Source organism: Lycium barbarum, chromosome 3, assembly GCF_019175385.1.
Source record: "Lycium barbarum isolate Lr01 chromosome 3, ASM1917538v2, whole genome shotgun sequence".
Classification (NCBI taxonomy): domain Eukaryota; kingdom Viridiplantae; phylum Streptophyta; class Magnoliopsida; order Solanales; family Solanaceae; genus Lycium; species Lycium barbarum.
In genome coordinates, this window is record NC_083339.1 from 9674852 (window position 1) to 9690782 (window position 15931).

Here is a 15931-nt window from a genome sequence, read left to right on the forward strand (position 1 = left end):
ACAAATGAACCATAAGCTGCCTATTTATAGGAATGAATTTCCTATGATGAGGTAAGCGCTTACGTCACGACTATGATGAGGTAAGCGCTTACATCACGAAAATGTGAACAAAAGAATTGGCTTGTTGGCCAATTCCACAATTGCTACAAATGTGATTTTGTCAAAGGAAGAAAAATCTTCCTTCCTTAAAATATGGGATAGGGGACTGGACCCCACATATCTCCCCCTCCAGTCCCATTCACCTGAAGGAGGGTACACTGACTTCTAATTTGAGTGCATGCCGACAAGTTCTTTGCACAATTCAAACTTGTCTCTCGGTACCGCCTTGGTCAGCATATCTGAGGATTTTCATTCGTGTGAATCTTCTTGACTTGGAACAATTCGCTTTCCAATTGCTCACGAATCCAATGATATCTGACATCGATGTGTTTTGTTCTCGCATGGTACATGGAGTTCTTGCTCAAGTCTATCGCACTCTGACTGTCACAATAAACAACATACTCCATTTGCTGCAATCCAAGTTCTTGAAGGAATCTCTTGATCCATATCATCTCTTTGCCAGCTTCAGTAGCCGCAATATACTCCGCTTCCGTTGTAGATAGTGCGACACACTTCTGCAACTTTGACTGCCATGATATAGCTCCCCCTGAAAAAGTAAACAAATATCCAGTAGTGGATTTTCTGTTATCAAGGTCACCTGCCATATCAGAATCTGTATAGCCCTTCAAAATTGGATTTGATCCTCCAAAACACAAGCATTCATCTGATCTTTCTCTTAGATACCTGAGTATCCACTTCACAGCTTCCCAATTCTCTTTCCCTGGATTTTTGAGAAATCTGCTAACAACACCGACTGCATGAGCAATATCTGGTCGAGTGCATACCATTGCATACATTAAACTTCCGACGGCAGAGGAATAAGGAATCTTGGCCATTCTCTGTTTTTCCTCTGTTGTTGTAGGACACATCTTTTTGCTCAATTTCAGATGACCAGGAAGAGGTGTGCTAACCCACTTAGCACTCTTCATATTGAAGCGCTCTAGTACACGTTCTATGTACTTTTTCTGCGACAAATAAAGCTTCTTTTCATCTCTCGAACGAGTAATTCTCATGCCCAAAATCTGCTTAGCATGACCCAAGTCTTTCATTGCAAAAGACTTACTCAACTGTTTCTTCAACTCGTCAATCCTGGAAGCATTTTTGCCTACAATCAACATATCATCCACATATAGCAGAAGGATGATAAAGTCACCATCAGAAAATCTTTGTACAAACACACAGTGATCCGAAGAAGTCTTCTTGTAGCCTTGCTCCCCCATAACAGACTCAAACTTCTTGTACCACTGTCTGGGAGCTTGCTTCAATCCATAGAGACTCTTCTTGAGTTTGCATACAAGATTTTCTTTACCTTTTGCCTTGAAGCCTTCAGGTTGTTCCATATAAATCTCCTCTTCTAAGTCACCATGAAGAAAAGCAGTCTTCACATCCATCTGCTCAATCTCCAAATCAAGACTAGCAGTCAAACCAAGAACTGTCCGAATGGAGGACATTTTCACGACAGGAGAAAATATTTCGTCAAAGTCAATACCTTTCCTTTGACCAAATCCCTTAACAACCAATCTAGCTTTGTATCTGGGCTTCAAGCTGTGTTCTTCGGCTTTAACTTTGAACACCCACTTGTTCTTCAAAGCTCTCATGCCCTTAGGCAAGTTCACCAACTCATAAGTATGGTTCTCACGCAGAGATTTCATCTCATCTTGCATGGCTTCAATCCATTGATCCTTGTGCTCATCTTCCATGGCCTCCTCATAACATTCAGGTTCTCCCCCATCAGTGAGTAATACATACTCATTAGGTGAATAACGGGAAGAAGGAACATGCTGTCTAGTAGACCTTCTAAGTGGAATATCTGACTCATCCACGACTTCATGAGTAGGAGCATCTACTTCATCAATAGCAGCATCGTTATCATCATCAACATGCTGATCTGGAACATGATTCTGGGCATCACCATCGTCATCGAGCCCACCAACTTCATCAGCATTTGTATGAGGAACTTGATCAAGATTAACTAAACCTTCAGAACTTGAAGATTTTATCTTCTCCGCTTTGTTAATATCTTCAATGGTTTGATCCTCCATGAAGATAACATCACGGCTTCTCACAACCTTCTTCTCAATTGGATCATATAGCCTGTAACCAAACTCATCAAGGCCATAACCAATGAAGATGCACTGCCTTGTCTTGGCAGTTAATTTCGACCTTTCATCTTTAGGCACATGTACAAAAGCTTTACAACCAAACACTTTCAAGTGGTCATAGGAAACATCCTTTCCATACCAAACTCTGTTTGGAACATCACTTTGCAAAGCAACCGCAGGGGATAGATTAATAACATGTGCAGCGGTCAATAAAGCCTCACCCCAAAAGGAATTCGGTAGCTTTGCTTCAGAAAGCAAACATCTGACTCTTTCCATCAAGGTCCTGTTCATCCTCTCTGCTAAACCATTAAGCTGAGGAGTCTTAGGAGGAGTCTTCTGGTGTCTGATACCCTGTTGCTTGCAGTATTCGTCAAACGGTCCACAATATTCACCACCGTTATCAGTACGAATATACTTCAGCTTCTTTCCAGTTTCTCTTTCAACTGAGGCCTGAAACTGCTTAAAGACACCCAACACTTGGTCTTTAGTCTTTAAGACGTAGACCCAAAGTTTCCTTGAGCAATCATCAATAAAGGTAGCAAAATAAAGTGCACCACCCAAAGTCCTTGTCTTCATTGGACCACATAAATCTGAATGCACCAACTCAAGCAACTCTGTCTTTCTTGAAGGAGGATGAGACTTGAAAGAAACTCTATTTTGTTTTCCAGCCAAGCAGTGCTCACACTTTTCTAATTTAGCACTTTCGAAATTTGACAATAATTTCTTTTTGGCCAGAACATTTAGTCCTTTCTCGCTAATGTGGCTAAGCCTCTTATGCCATAACGTTGAAGAGCTATTGCTCTCAACTGCATTCACCATATCAACACAGGTAGAGGCCGTAGTCCAGTATAGACCACGACGCTTTTCGCCACGAGCCACAATCATGGAACCTTTAGTAAGCTTCCACTTTCCAGCACCATTGGTACTGACATATCCCTCATCATCCAAAACACCAACAGAGATCAAGTGCAAACGAACATCAGGTGCATGCTTTACATTGTTTAAAACTAGTTTAGTTCCAATACTAGTTTTCAAACAAATCGTTCCAACACCAGCCACCCTGGATACAGTCTCATTACCCATACTCAAAGTTCCAAAGTCACCCGGAGTATAGGATGAGAAAAATTCCTTCCTTGATGTCACATGAGATGCGGCACCACTGTCCACAACCCAGCTTGACTCATCACAAGCAATATTTATCAGATCTGCATCAAGGACAGTAACAAGATCTTCTGTAGTGACAGCGGCAACACGATTGCCATCTTCTTTCTTTTCCTCCTTTTCTCTATTCTCTTTTTTTCAAAATCCGGCAGAACTTCTTTGTGTGCCCTTTTTTCCCGCAATGATAGCAGTCAATATCTTTAAGTCTGCTTCTGGATTTGCTTCTATGATGTTCTCTATTTTGAGAACCACGATTCTTGCCTCTCCCCCTAGTGTCAGTCACCAAGACATCTGATGAGGAGGAACCTTGAGATTTTCTTCTCATCTCTTCATTTAAAAGACTGCTCTTGGCAAGATCCATAGAGATCACACCATCCGGAGCAGAATTTGATAATGAAGTTCTAATAATTTCCCAAGAATCTGGTAGGGAACCAAGTAGAAATAAGCCTTGAATTTCTTCATCAAAATTAATACCCATAGCAGATAACTGGTTCATGATCCCCTGAAAAATATTCAGATGATCTGTCATTGCGGAACCATCGTGGTATTTTAAACCCAACATTTGCTTTATCAGAAACATCTTGTTATTACCAGTTTTTCGAGCATACAAACTTTCAAGATGCTCCCATAGGGTCCGAGCATGTGTCTCTCCAGAAATATGGTTCAACACATTATCGTCAACCCACTGTCTAATAAAGCCGCAAACCTGCCGATGCAACAAATTCCACTCTTCATCTGATTTATTATCAGGCTTTTTATTTCCAAAGACAGGTTGATGAAAATTCTTGACATAGAGCAAATCTTCCATTTTGCCCTTCCAAATGGCATAATTTACGCCACTCAAAGTAACCATTCTACTAGTGTTGGCTTCCATCGTTTATCACAAATACAAATATTATTTTATTCGAAGACCAAAGTAATTCTTTTCTGATGTGGAAGTTCAGACTGTGCTGCAACCACAGAGCATACTCAGACAAAACCTTGGCTCTGATACCACTTGTTGGGAATAAAATAGACCCGCAAAAATAATATTCACGGTATTAGTGATAAACGCGGAACACTAAGTTATGGTTAAATCAGCAAGAATAAAATGCAGCAATAATGACACCAAGATTTTACGTGGAAACCTTTCTGAATAAGGGAAAAACCACGGCCAAGAGGAGCAGCTGATATCACTATAGTAAGGAATTTTACACTGTGTAGTCACGAGTATAAATACTCCAAAGACCACTACACACTCAAAAAGAAAAACACTCTTTTGATTTTTCCCACCTCACTACAATATCACTCACACTCTATTTTTCTTCACAGACTATTTTCTTACAGTCTATGGAATACCTCACTTTGCTCTCACTCAGATGTATTGTCTGAGATTTTGGTGTGTATAGCAAATGATCTTGGTGTATTACAAATGAACCATAAGCTGCCTATTTATAGGAATGAATTTCCTATGATGAGGTAAGCGCTTACGTCACGACTATGATGAGGTAAGCGCTTACATCACGAAAATGTGAACAAAAGAATTGGCTTGTTGGCCAATTCCACAATTGCTACAAATGTGATTTTGTCAAAGGAAGAAAAATCTTCCTTCCTTAAAATATGGGATAGGGGACTGGACCCCACAATTGTACTTGAGCCGTCATTTTTCTAGAATATTTGGGGATCCATTGGAGAGAAATGATTATGGCTCTTCCATCTCATCATTGTGAGAACGATGATTATGATATATATGTACATATGATTATTGAATTTTTTTGTTACGCTTTCTGCGATTTGTACTTTGAAGTACTATTGGACTAGTTATTTCAAAAGTAGTACGGATGGAAGAGGATACGATAATTGCAATTGTATCCCAACTTTTTAAATTCTTTTTCAAAAGGTGAATTAATCTCTATCCAGTCTGTTTCCGAACTTAATAATTAGTTAAAACAAAATGTTTTAAAGCAAAGAATATCACATTTAATTTGTTCTTTTTCTTCTCAAATTAAGTTCAAAATTAGTGGTCTCTTGACCATGGTGTTGTCCTATTAGGTTTTCTCCGAGTGTATGTTAATTACTATGTGAACATTTTTGATATTTGCACGGTCGAAAAGCACTTTTGAATCAACATATTGATAAGTTCAAACAAAGCTTTTTTTTTTTTTTTTTAAAGAAAAATTAAGGAAAATAAGAAACATATACAGTACTTGATAGGTGATCTGGTTAATCAAATGAATGCCTCCGAGGTGTTTAGACTTTGGCCTATTTGATAAGTTTAATCTGATTGGTATAATATAATGGTAATGCAAGTCAATTCAAACAGTAAGTAAATCTTTTGCTCTGATTTCTTTTCTTTTTAAATTTCGATCTGGTCAAGTGTTATTGTGTCAACACAGATATTGGGTTATGGTTAGATATAGGCACGATTTTCATTTTGTAAATCCCTTGAGCTAATCCAAGCTGGCCAAGTCCTTTAATTACTGCTGACAATGGTATTATACACCATCACTTATTTAATAGCATTGCCTCATTACTTTTTCTAAGTTCGACTGTTATGATTGATCAAAATATATAGACGCAAATATTTTCTCTCGGTATTTATATCAAGCCTTTAAGTGCATTACTTGCATTTTTACGCAGACTTTTAGCATTTAACCTTGGTATGTTAATGTACATTCTTGCCTTATTAAATCATTTAACTACAATAAATGTATACGATTTAATGTAAATACCTGCCCTAAGTATTAGCCATTAAAATACTTAGTCCGGAGGGTGCTATAATTGTTGTTCACCTGATGAAGCATGAGAAGGACCTTTAAAGAAAAACAGAAAAATATTTACTTACACATAATTTTACATCAAATTAAGAAAATTACAAATTAAAGTGAGAATACAAATTACTAGTCATGAACCCACAATTATTTGATACTTATTTATTGATATGATGTAAATGTAAAGCTCAGATAAATATTTTTCCGTGTAATGAATTGTCTTCAAATTATAAGACATGTCATATGTGTATCCATTTGAGGAGCCAAGAGAGAAGAAACGTAAGCAAATCTACTATATATAAATCAGGCGTAACGTTTCATATATAATCAAACACTCGACAAACTGATGTGAGTGATATCACAACTATGATGGTAATTTCCAAAGTGTTTAGTTTATTATGAGAACTTTCAAAAAAGGTCATTCTACCTCATCAGGTAAATGCAATAAAAAAGTAACGATAAGCAAGAAAATATAATGTTTTGTTCCATAGAATGTGGAAGATGGTTACACATGTCACTCTTATTTTAATCCAAGGATGCATATATGTCTACGGTGGTAATTTAACGCTGGAAAAAATTGGAATAGCTAAAGAATTTCACCGCCACATCACTCGTAGAAAACAATTTTATACGATAGTTTAGCATTAATCCGTCATTAAATAGGATTAGCAACGAATTTTAATGCTTAGCTGCAAAATTTATCCATCGCGCTAATTCTTATATTCTTAGTAGTAAATAGCAGCAAGTAGTTTTAGAAATTGAATTAGCGTTTAAATTCAGTAGTCTTGGATTTATATAAGCTACAAAAGAATGGCCATCTCTTGTAGTTGAGCCTTCATTTTTTAACGATGACATGCTAAATTATGTAGACCAGAAACATCGTCTTTTGAAGTTTAAAAATCCTTTGGTACATTAAAAATCCCTTCTTTATGGCCTCACTTCAGGAAGGTTCAAAATTTCTTCATCTTCACTTTAAAAGGGGAAAAACAAAAACAAAGAAACAGATTCAACATTCCTTTCGACATTTTGTACTTAATTCAGTAATTATTTGTTAAGATATTGGTAGTGTCGTCAAAGGTTCAAAGCTTTATAAGAGAAATAATTATAACTACTTTCACAAATAAATAAATACTTGGTCCGGATTTTAGTTGCATTTTGCCATTATACCATAAAAGATCTCTTGATCACATGCAGAGGCGGAGCTAGGATCCGAAGCTTGTGGGTTCGGGGTTCTAATTCTTTAAAGTTATTGAGTTCTTAATTAATAATTTGTACATATTTGACAAATATTTTAATACAAATATATGGTTCGGACAAAAGCTACTGGGTTCGGCCGAACCCACATCCGAAAGGGCTGGCTCCGCCCCTGATCACATGAAACTGTTGAAGAGAAGAATCCTGATATACAGGATATACATCCTGATATACATTAGTGACTGTTAGTCGAGTTATAGTAGTACTCGAATTACTTCATTTATCTAGTTGTGCCATGATAAGAATTAGGTATTATTGTTGTATTAGAATAAGACTCTTGTATTTCAAGTATAGTAGGCTAAGGTTTCTATGTATCTTCACTCCTATATATGGAGCACATGTACTCGGCTAACATCATCATCAATAACAAAGTATTCCCTCTTGAGTAGCTTGAGAATTCTACATGGTATCAGAGCATTAGAACTCTTCTCGCTGTTTAAGTCATAAAACCTTGCAACTGCTCCTTTTCTATCCATTCTCAATGGCTCCAAACACACCTACGACTAATACCCTCTCAACCTCATCACTGCACCACCTTATTGCCTCATGTTCCATCAAACATAAACCAACAAACTACTTGATATGGAGGACACAGATGCTGCAGCTTATTCAGGTGATGAGATTGATATATCTCATCAAGGAAGATGCAACAGCACCATCATCTGTGAAGGACACTGGAAAAACTGCTGAAATCAGTTCTGGAGAAACTGTAGACAGTAGCAGTAGTGAAGATTGGGAGGAGAAAGATGTGTTGCTTAGGAGTTGGATTTCAGGAACTATGACAGAAGAAAGTATGTACCTTATAATAGGGTGCAATACTGCTAAAGAGATGTGGGAATGCTTGGAGGAAGCCTATCTCCAAGCAACCAAAGATAAGGAGTTCCAACTTAAACAACAGTTGCAGAATGTTAAGTTGGGAACCAAACAAGTTGATGAGTACATTAAAGAGTTCAAAGGCATCTGTGATGGACTTGCAGCCATACACAAGCCTGTTGATGAAGATAGCAAAGTGATCAATTTTGCTAGAGGATTAGGCCTGAAGTACAAAACCTTCAGGACTGTCATGTTAGGTAAGACACCCTATCCTACTCTAAGTCAATTTATCAATGAACTCAGGGGATTTGACATGAGAGAGGATAAAGAAGAAGTGCCTCAATAGAACTTTAACATGGCATTCTCTGCTCAAAGAGGTAGAGGAAGAGGAAATTACACTCAAAGAGACAGAGGAAACAACAACTTCAACTCTAAGGGAAGAGGTTTCAGGCCTGCTGGCCAAGGAAACAATAATCAAAATTATCAGAACAACTCAGGTGAAACTCAGAACAAAGGAAAAAGTACTTCTGAGTCATGCCATATTTGTGGTAGAAACAACCACACTGCCTTAAAGTGTTTCTACAGGTGGGATTACTCATATCAAGCAGCAGATGAGTTGCCACAAGCGCTGAGTGCTATGAATCTGCAGAACTCAACCAATACATATGATGCAATGTATATGGACTCAGGTGCAACTAGTCATTTGACTAATAACTCAGGTAATCTGTCTGACCTTAAGAGCTATGTTGGTTCTAATAAGATTATTGTTGGAAATGGTTCTAAGTTAGACATTACTCATATTGGAAACACAGTTAAAGCAGGACTGAAACTAAAGGAAGTTCTTGTAGTACCTAAGATCAATAAGAACTTACTCTCAGTCAGTAAAATTGCAAAAGATAACTCATGCACTCTTGAATTTGATGAGTCTCATTTTGTTGTTAAGGACAAGAAGACAAGGAGTCTACTGGCCAAGGGAACTAAAAAGGAAGGCCTATATGTATTGGAGGATAACAACTTATGTGCCTTAACTGCAACACAAAACTGGAAGAAATCAGACACTATTTGGCATACTAGATTAGGACATCCTAGTTTAATGTCTTTACAAATTTTAAGTAGAAATAGTTGCATTGCTGTTAGTAGTTGGAATAAAGTGCCTAGTGTTTGCTCTAGTTGTCAGTTGGGGAAAAGTTGTAAACTACCATTTGGTTTGAGAAATAAAATTGAGAAAGAACCTTTGTTAAAAATTCATTGTGATCTGTGGGGGCCTGCTCCAGTTGAATCATCTCAGCATATGAGATATTATGTAGTGTTTGTGGATGATCATACAAGATACTAATGGGTTTATCCTTTGAGAAAGAAATAAGAATTTTTTGGCATCTTTCTCAAATTCCAGAAAATGGTAGAAAGATAGTTTTCAAAAGTCATTAAAAAAATTCAATGTGATGGAGGTGGTGAGTTCATAAAAAGTGAATTCATCAAACATTTGGAAGATTGTGGAATCATCAGACATATTTCTTGTCCTAACACACGAGAACAAAATGGAATTACTGAACGAAAACACAAGCATATAGTTGAAACTGGACTAACCTTACTATTTCATGCCAAGTTGCCTTTGTTTCTATGGGTAGAAGCATTCTTGACAGCAGTGTTTCTCATAAATAGGTTGCCCTCATCAGTATTGAAAATGGAAACTCCTTTTGTTAAGTTGTTTGATGCTCAACCTGACTATAACAGTCTAAAGGTGTTTGGGTGTAGGTGTTTTCCATACCTAAAGGGCAGTACAAAGTTCAGTCCAAAAACTTATCCTTGTGTATTCATAGGTTACAGCAGTTTGCATAAGGGATATAGGTGCTATCATCCTTCAACAAGAAGAGTATATGTTTCTAGGCATGTGATATTTGATGAGTCCCTACTGCCTTATGTCCACTCAGATCCAAGGCAGGCAACACCTGATGTTTCAACACACTTAGCCACTTTTACTGAATTTTTCTCTAAGCCACAGGTACAGAATTCAGGAGAAGTGCTGCCTAGTGATCATGATGATCATGGTGATCATGACCTTGCAACTCCTGATGGTATCACTTCAGGGGAAGTGGTGTCTACTGATGGTGCAACTACTGATGACATTCATATTGACATGTTGCAGTTTACTCAGGCAACTGATGATGTTACAACAACTAATCCTGATCATACTTCAAATGCAGAAGTTCCAGGTGATCATAGTGACTCTGATGATCCTATTGAGTCTGATGATCATTTTGAGTCTGTTGACCACTCTGATGATCCCATTGAGTCAAGTGCAGCACAAGAAAATAAAGTTTCTGTATATAATCCTCAAGGTATACAATTGGAAGTGGATTTCTCAAAGTGGTTCAATCCTGCTAGTCAACATCAAGAAGTAACAAGTGATGATTCAGATCATGTCTTAGACTCAACCAATACAGCTCCAGCAGTGACAGTTGCAATCCTACAACTGATGGTGCACAAGGCCATCACATGGTGACAAGGTACAAGTCTAAGTCTAAGAATGTCCCTATAACACATGTTTCTCTTATTGCTAGCAGAATAGAGACATACAAGGAACTAGCAAATATTAAGCAAGCTTTGAAGAGTCCACACTGGCTTCAAGCAATGCAAGAAGAGATTGATGCCTTGCATCACAACAAGACTTGGATACTGGTGCCTAAAATAGCAGGGATGAACATAGTTGGCTCAAAATGGGTGTTCAAAACCAAGTTGAAGGTAGATGGAACCATAGACAGACATAAAGCAAGACTAGTTACTAGAGGTTTTTCACAGCTTGAAGGAATAGACTTTGAGGAAACTTTTAGTCCTGTGATTAAAGCCACTACCATAAGAGTTGTTTTGTCAGTTGCAATCAGCTCAAATTGGCAGATCAAGCAGCTAGATGTCAAAAATGCCTTCCTACATGGACATTTACAAGAAGAGATGTATATGAGTCAACCTCCAGGATTCATTGATCTCAGGTATCCCAATCATGTCTGTTTCCTAAAGAAAGCATTGTATGGCCTCAAACAGGCACCTAGAGCCTGGTTTGACAGATTCAGCCTACATTTACTTCATCTAGGATTCTTTTGCAGCAAGGCAGACTCTTCTTTGTTTATACTACATTGCAAAAGAGGCACAATTTTGCTTCTATTTTATGTGGATGATATCATAATAACAGGAAGTAATTCTGAGCATGTCTCAGAGATTATCATCACACCAGGCAAAAAGTTTGCAATGAAGGACCTTGGTCCTCTTCATTTCTTCTTAGGCATTAAAGTCAAGCAGTTCTCAGGAGGAATTCACTTGAGTGAAAGCAAGTATGCTGTTGAACTTCTGCATAAGACTGACATGACCCTGGCCAAAGCAGTGCATACACCCCTGGCTCAGAAGCATGGACTACAAGAAGCAACAGGCAGTCCTGTTGATGTCTCCTTATATAGAAGCATTGTTGGGAGTCTGCAGTATTTAACACTCACCAGGCCTGATATTACTTATGCAGTCAACTTGGCTAGTCAGTTAATGTAGAGTCCAAATAGTGAGCACCTCCTAAGTGTCAAAAGAATCCTCAAATATGTCAAAGGAACACTGCAGCATGGTCTCAGGATTATCTCACAGTTTTCTTGCAGGTTATATGGTTATTCAGATGCAGATTGGGGAGGTTGTTCAACTACTGGGAGATCAACTACAGGTTACAACATCTATCTTGGAGCAAACTGCATTTCTTAGGCATCCAAGAAGAAATCTACAGTAGCAAGATCGAGTGCTGAAGCTGAATATCGAGCATTAGCATCCACTGCGGCTGAGATGACATGGATCACCTACATTCTTCATGATATTGGCGTGTACATCAAAAGGGTTCCTATATTGTACTGTGATAACTTAAATGCTCTATATATGACTGTTAATCCTGTGATGCATTCCAGGATTAAACATGTTGAAATGGACTACCATTTTGTTAGGGAAAAGGTAGCTAGAGGACAGTTGCTAACACAGTTTGTGAGATCAAAGGATCAGCTAGCTGATATACACACTAAGGCCTTGACAAAGCAAGTGTTTACTGGTTTTCGAGGCAAGCTAGGAGTGGTAGTTCCTCCACCCACTAGCTTGAGGGGAAGTGTTGAAGAGAAGAATCCTGATATACAGGATATACATCCTGATATACAGGATACACCAGATATACACGATATACATTAGTGACTGTTAGTCGAGTTATAGTTGTACTCGAATTCCTTCATATATCTAGTTGTGCCATGATAAGAACTAGGTAGTATTGTTGTATTAGAATAGGATTCTTGTATTTCAAGTATAGTAGGCTAAGGTTTCTATGTATCTTCACTCCTATATATGGAGCACATGTACTCGGCTAACATCATCATCAATAACAAAGTATTCCCTCTTGAGTAGCTTGAGAATTCTACATAAACATGTTCTCATACGCCATGACAAATAAAAGAAATTAATTAGCTAATAATTTACTGCTATGAGACTAATGGTTTAGCTAAATAATTAATTATTTTTCTGCTTCAGACCATGAAAGTTAAAATTGACAGATCATACATCAATAAGAGGATAGGAAACTTCTCATGTTGATGCTTTCAATTTATAGTGGCAAAAACATGCATGGGGAATTTAATATTTCCATTAATTAAATATAGTTTAGTCGATAATTCAAAGAGTAGTAGTATCGTATAGAATGAGTGAAAAAGAAGTGTGAAATTGCATGTCACTTGGAAATATAACTAATGAGTACTATATATGGAAGCTTCTTCGCAGGAACAAAAAAAGGGCAGCCCGGTGCACTAAGCTCCCGCTATGCGCGGGGTCCGGGGAAGGGACGGACCACAAGGGTCTATTGTACGCAGTCTTACCTTACATTTCTGCAAGAGACTGTTTCCACGGCTCGAACCCGTGACCTCCTGGTCACCTGGTGACCTCCTTCGCAGGAACAAACCAAAATGATAATAGACCTCGTATTATTGTGTGGAAATACATAAATCAAATTAAGTTATAAAAAACATTAATCTCTGCAATAATTAATGGTTTAGCCAAGGCATAATGACGGCAAGAATATTAAGGCCTCATTTGTTTGCACTTATTGGAGGTCTGAATCTGAATGATTCAGACCTCAAGCCATTAAATGCATTTGTTTGCATTAAGATCTAAGCACTTATTGGGTCTGAATAGGTCTTAATTATTAAGATCTTGAACCAAGTCTTAATATCATTAAGAGGTATTTTTGTATGGAACTTTTTTATCATCAGCTCCAACCCCAACCCCAAACCCTCCACCTCAACCCTACCCTCACCCACTCTCCACCTCAACCCCACCCATCCACCTCAACCCCACCCCACCACCCACCCACGCTTCACTTCACCCCCCCCATTTACCACCACCCCCACCCCACCAACAACCTCAATCCCACGCCACACCACCCACCCCCACTCCCCACCACAAACCTCTACCCCACCCCACCCACCCCTACTACCCCCACCTCCCACCACCAACCCTACCCCCACTCCCCACCAACCCCACCCCCACTCCCCACCAACCCCACCCCCACTACCTCCCACCCCTCACCCCAACCATCCACCACATGCTCATCCCTCCACCCCCACTCACCACCCACCACGATTACAAAACATCTCCACCATTAATAGTGAACATAAATGTTTCATTTTTTTAATCAAATAATATTTTATTTTATTAAATTTGTATTTATTTTCTACTATTTAGTTACTTTTTAATTTAAATTGTATATTTATTATGTTTAAATAAATATATTATGCACATTCAGATATTGAAAAACAAACAGTCTTAATCATTCAGTGTTCAGACCTAGAGACAACACCTTAATTATTCAGTGTGCATTCAGATTCAGACATCCTAATCTTAATGAAAACAAATGAGGCCTAAGAATCCATGCGACAGTTATAGGTCCCATTCTTTCAGCATTTCAACTAGTTTAACTAATTAATTAAATCAATGCCCCCTTTTGAAACCATAGTTTGAGAAAAAAAGTTTTTTTTTTTTTAAATTTAATCATTTGATATCCTACCCACACTCGTCTCATGGTGGAATGATTTAACCATCTCAACACATCCCTAGGTAGCAGATAATAATTTTTTTTTTTCCTTTGTCTTTCAATTTTTTTTTACAGAATATACATTTTTTTTTTTTTTTGAAATTTTCTTATAGTCCTGGTCAAGCAAATGTCACGATCTTCGGTTTTCAATATATAAAGGTACGACAATCTTCAAGTCGTACTTAGCAAATGTTTGCAGATTAAGAGCAAAACATACGTTATATGTTGAAGGAAATAAAAATACTCAAATGAATAATATAAGCACAAGCGGAAGACTCAACAATGGCTATATAGAAGAAATTTATCAAACTAGAGAGAGAAGGTAGGTGACTTTACTTAATAACTCAAATCTCTTGAATCTCACTACAATAAAATATGTGACATAATATCCCTATTTATAATACTAGAAATCAATATAGACTAGGACTAGAAAACCCATTCCAATATGAACTAGACAAATAAATCCTAACTAAATATGAATTAAATAAGTACCAATACCAATCCTAAACAACTTTGGATTAGTAATCTTGGTTTAATTCCAACATATGTATTTTTTTCTTCTTTTTCTTTTTCTTTTACTTAGATATTTCATTAGCAGTTTGCGGAAATAAATTGATGTCACTAAGGTTCATATTTGCTGAAGATCATCAAATAAGAAGCTTCCTTTAATAATTAAAAGTACTAGAACAATAATTCACCAATCCACTTAGCTTCCATCCACGAAATATAGCATAGGAAATGAGCTATGAATTTCTTTTCAGCATTTGTTAATTTGGACGGAGGTTATCATAAGATTAATCAATGTGTTAATTAACGAAGTCTGCTCTTATCCCTCTAATTTCAGTTAATAAAGTATTTTGTGTATGATAAAATGGAGCACCAACTAAGACATTACAATTCGTCCTGTCACATGGGTGCATGCAATCCTCAAGTTAATTAGCTAAACACGGAAAGAAAAGGATTCTTTTATTTTCATTTTAATTACTCTTTTGGCTGAGTTGGTAAGCAGTTTAACACATGATTGCTTATTAGTTAATTATTTATAAATCAATATATAATATAACTAGTTAATTATTAGTTAATGGGTTAGTTTAGTCTAAGCATGAGTACTAAAATTAACTAAAACCAATCAAAGCGGGCCAGGAATTGATCTCCACAAAGTATTGGTTCATTCCTTCTGACTAATAAGTTTAAACTTATGGACTTAACTATATATACACTATATATAATTATATTCACTTCAAATTATATATGTCGGAGGCCTGGAGGGTCCCTTTGCTTTTAGTTAGTTGCTAGTTTATTATCCAATTAAGCTTTCCTGTATATGCGACGTGTTGAAAGGCATTCATGAACTTCAAGCTAGTGCTTTAGCATGCATGCATCACTCAAGATATATACAAGATTAGCAGTAATAAATAAGATGATCTCATTTTTAGGTGAACTTATTAATTAAGTTCAAATGCATCCCTAAATTGATAGTACAAGTTCTTTTCTATCAAAACAATATTTGATCGATCCGTCTCAATATAAATGACAAGGTTTTAAGAGGAAGATTCCATCTAATTAGTTTTAGTGAAAACCAAAAGTATAACACTTAGGAACCAAATAAATTGCACTAAAACACATATTTTAGAAATTAAACTATTTTGGAGAATTCATAG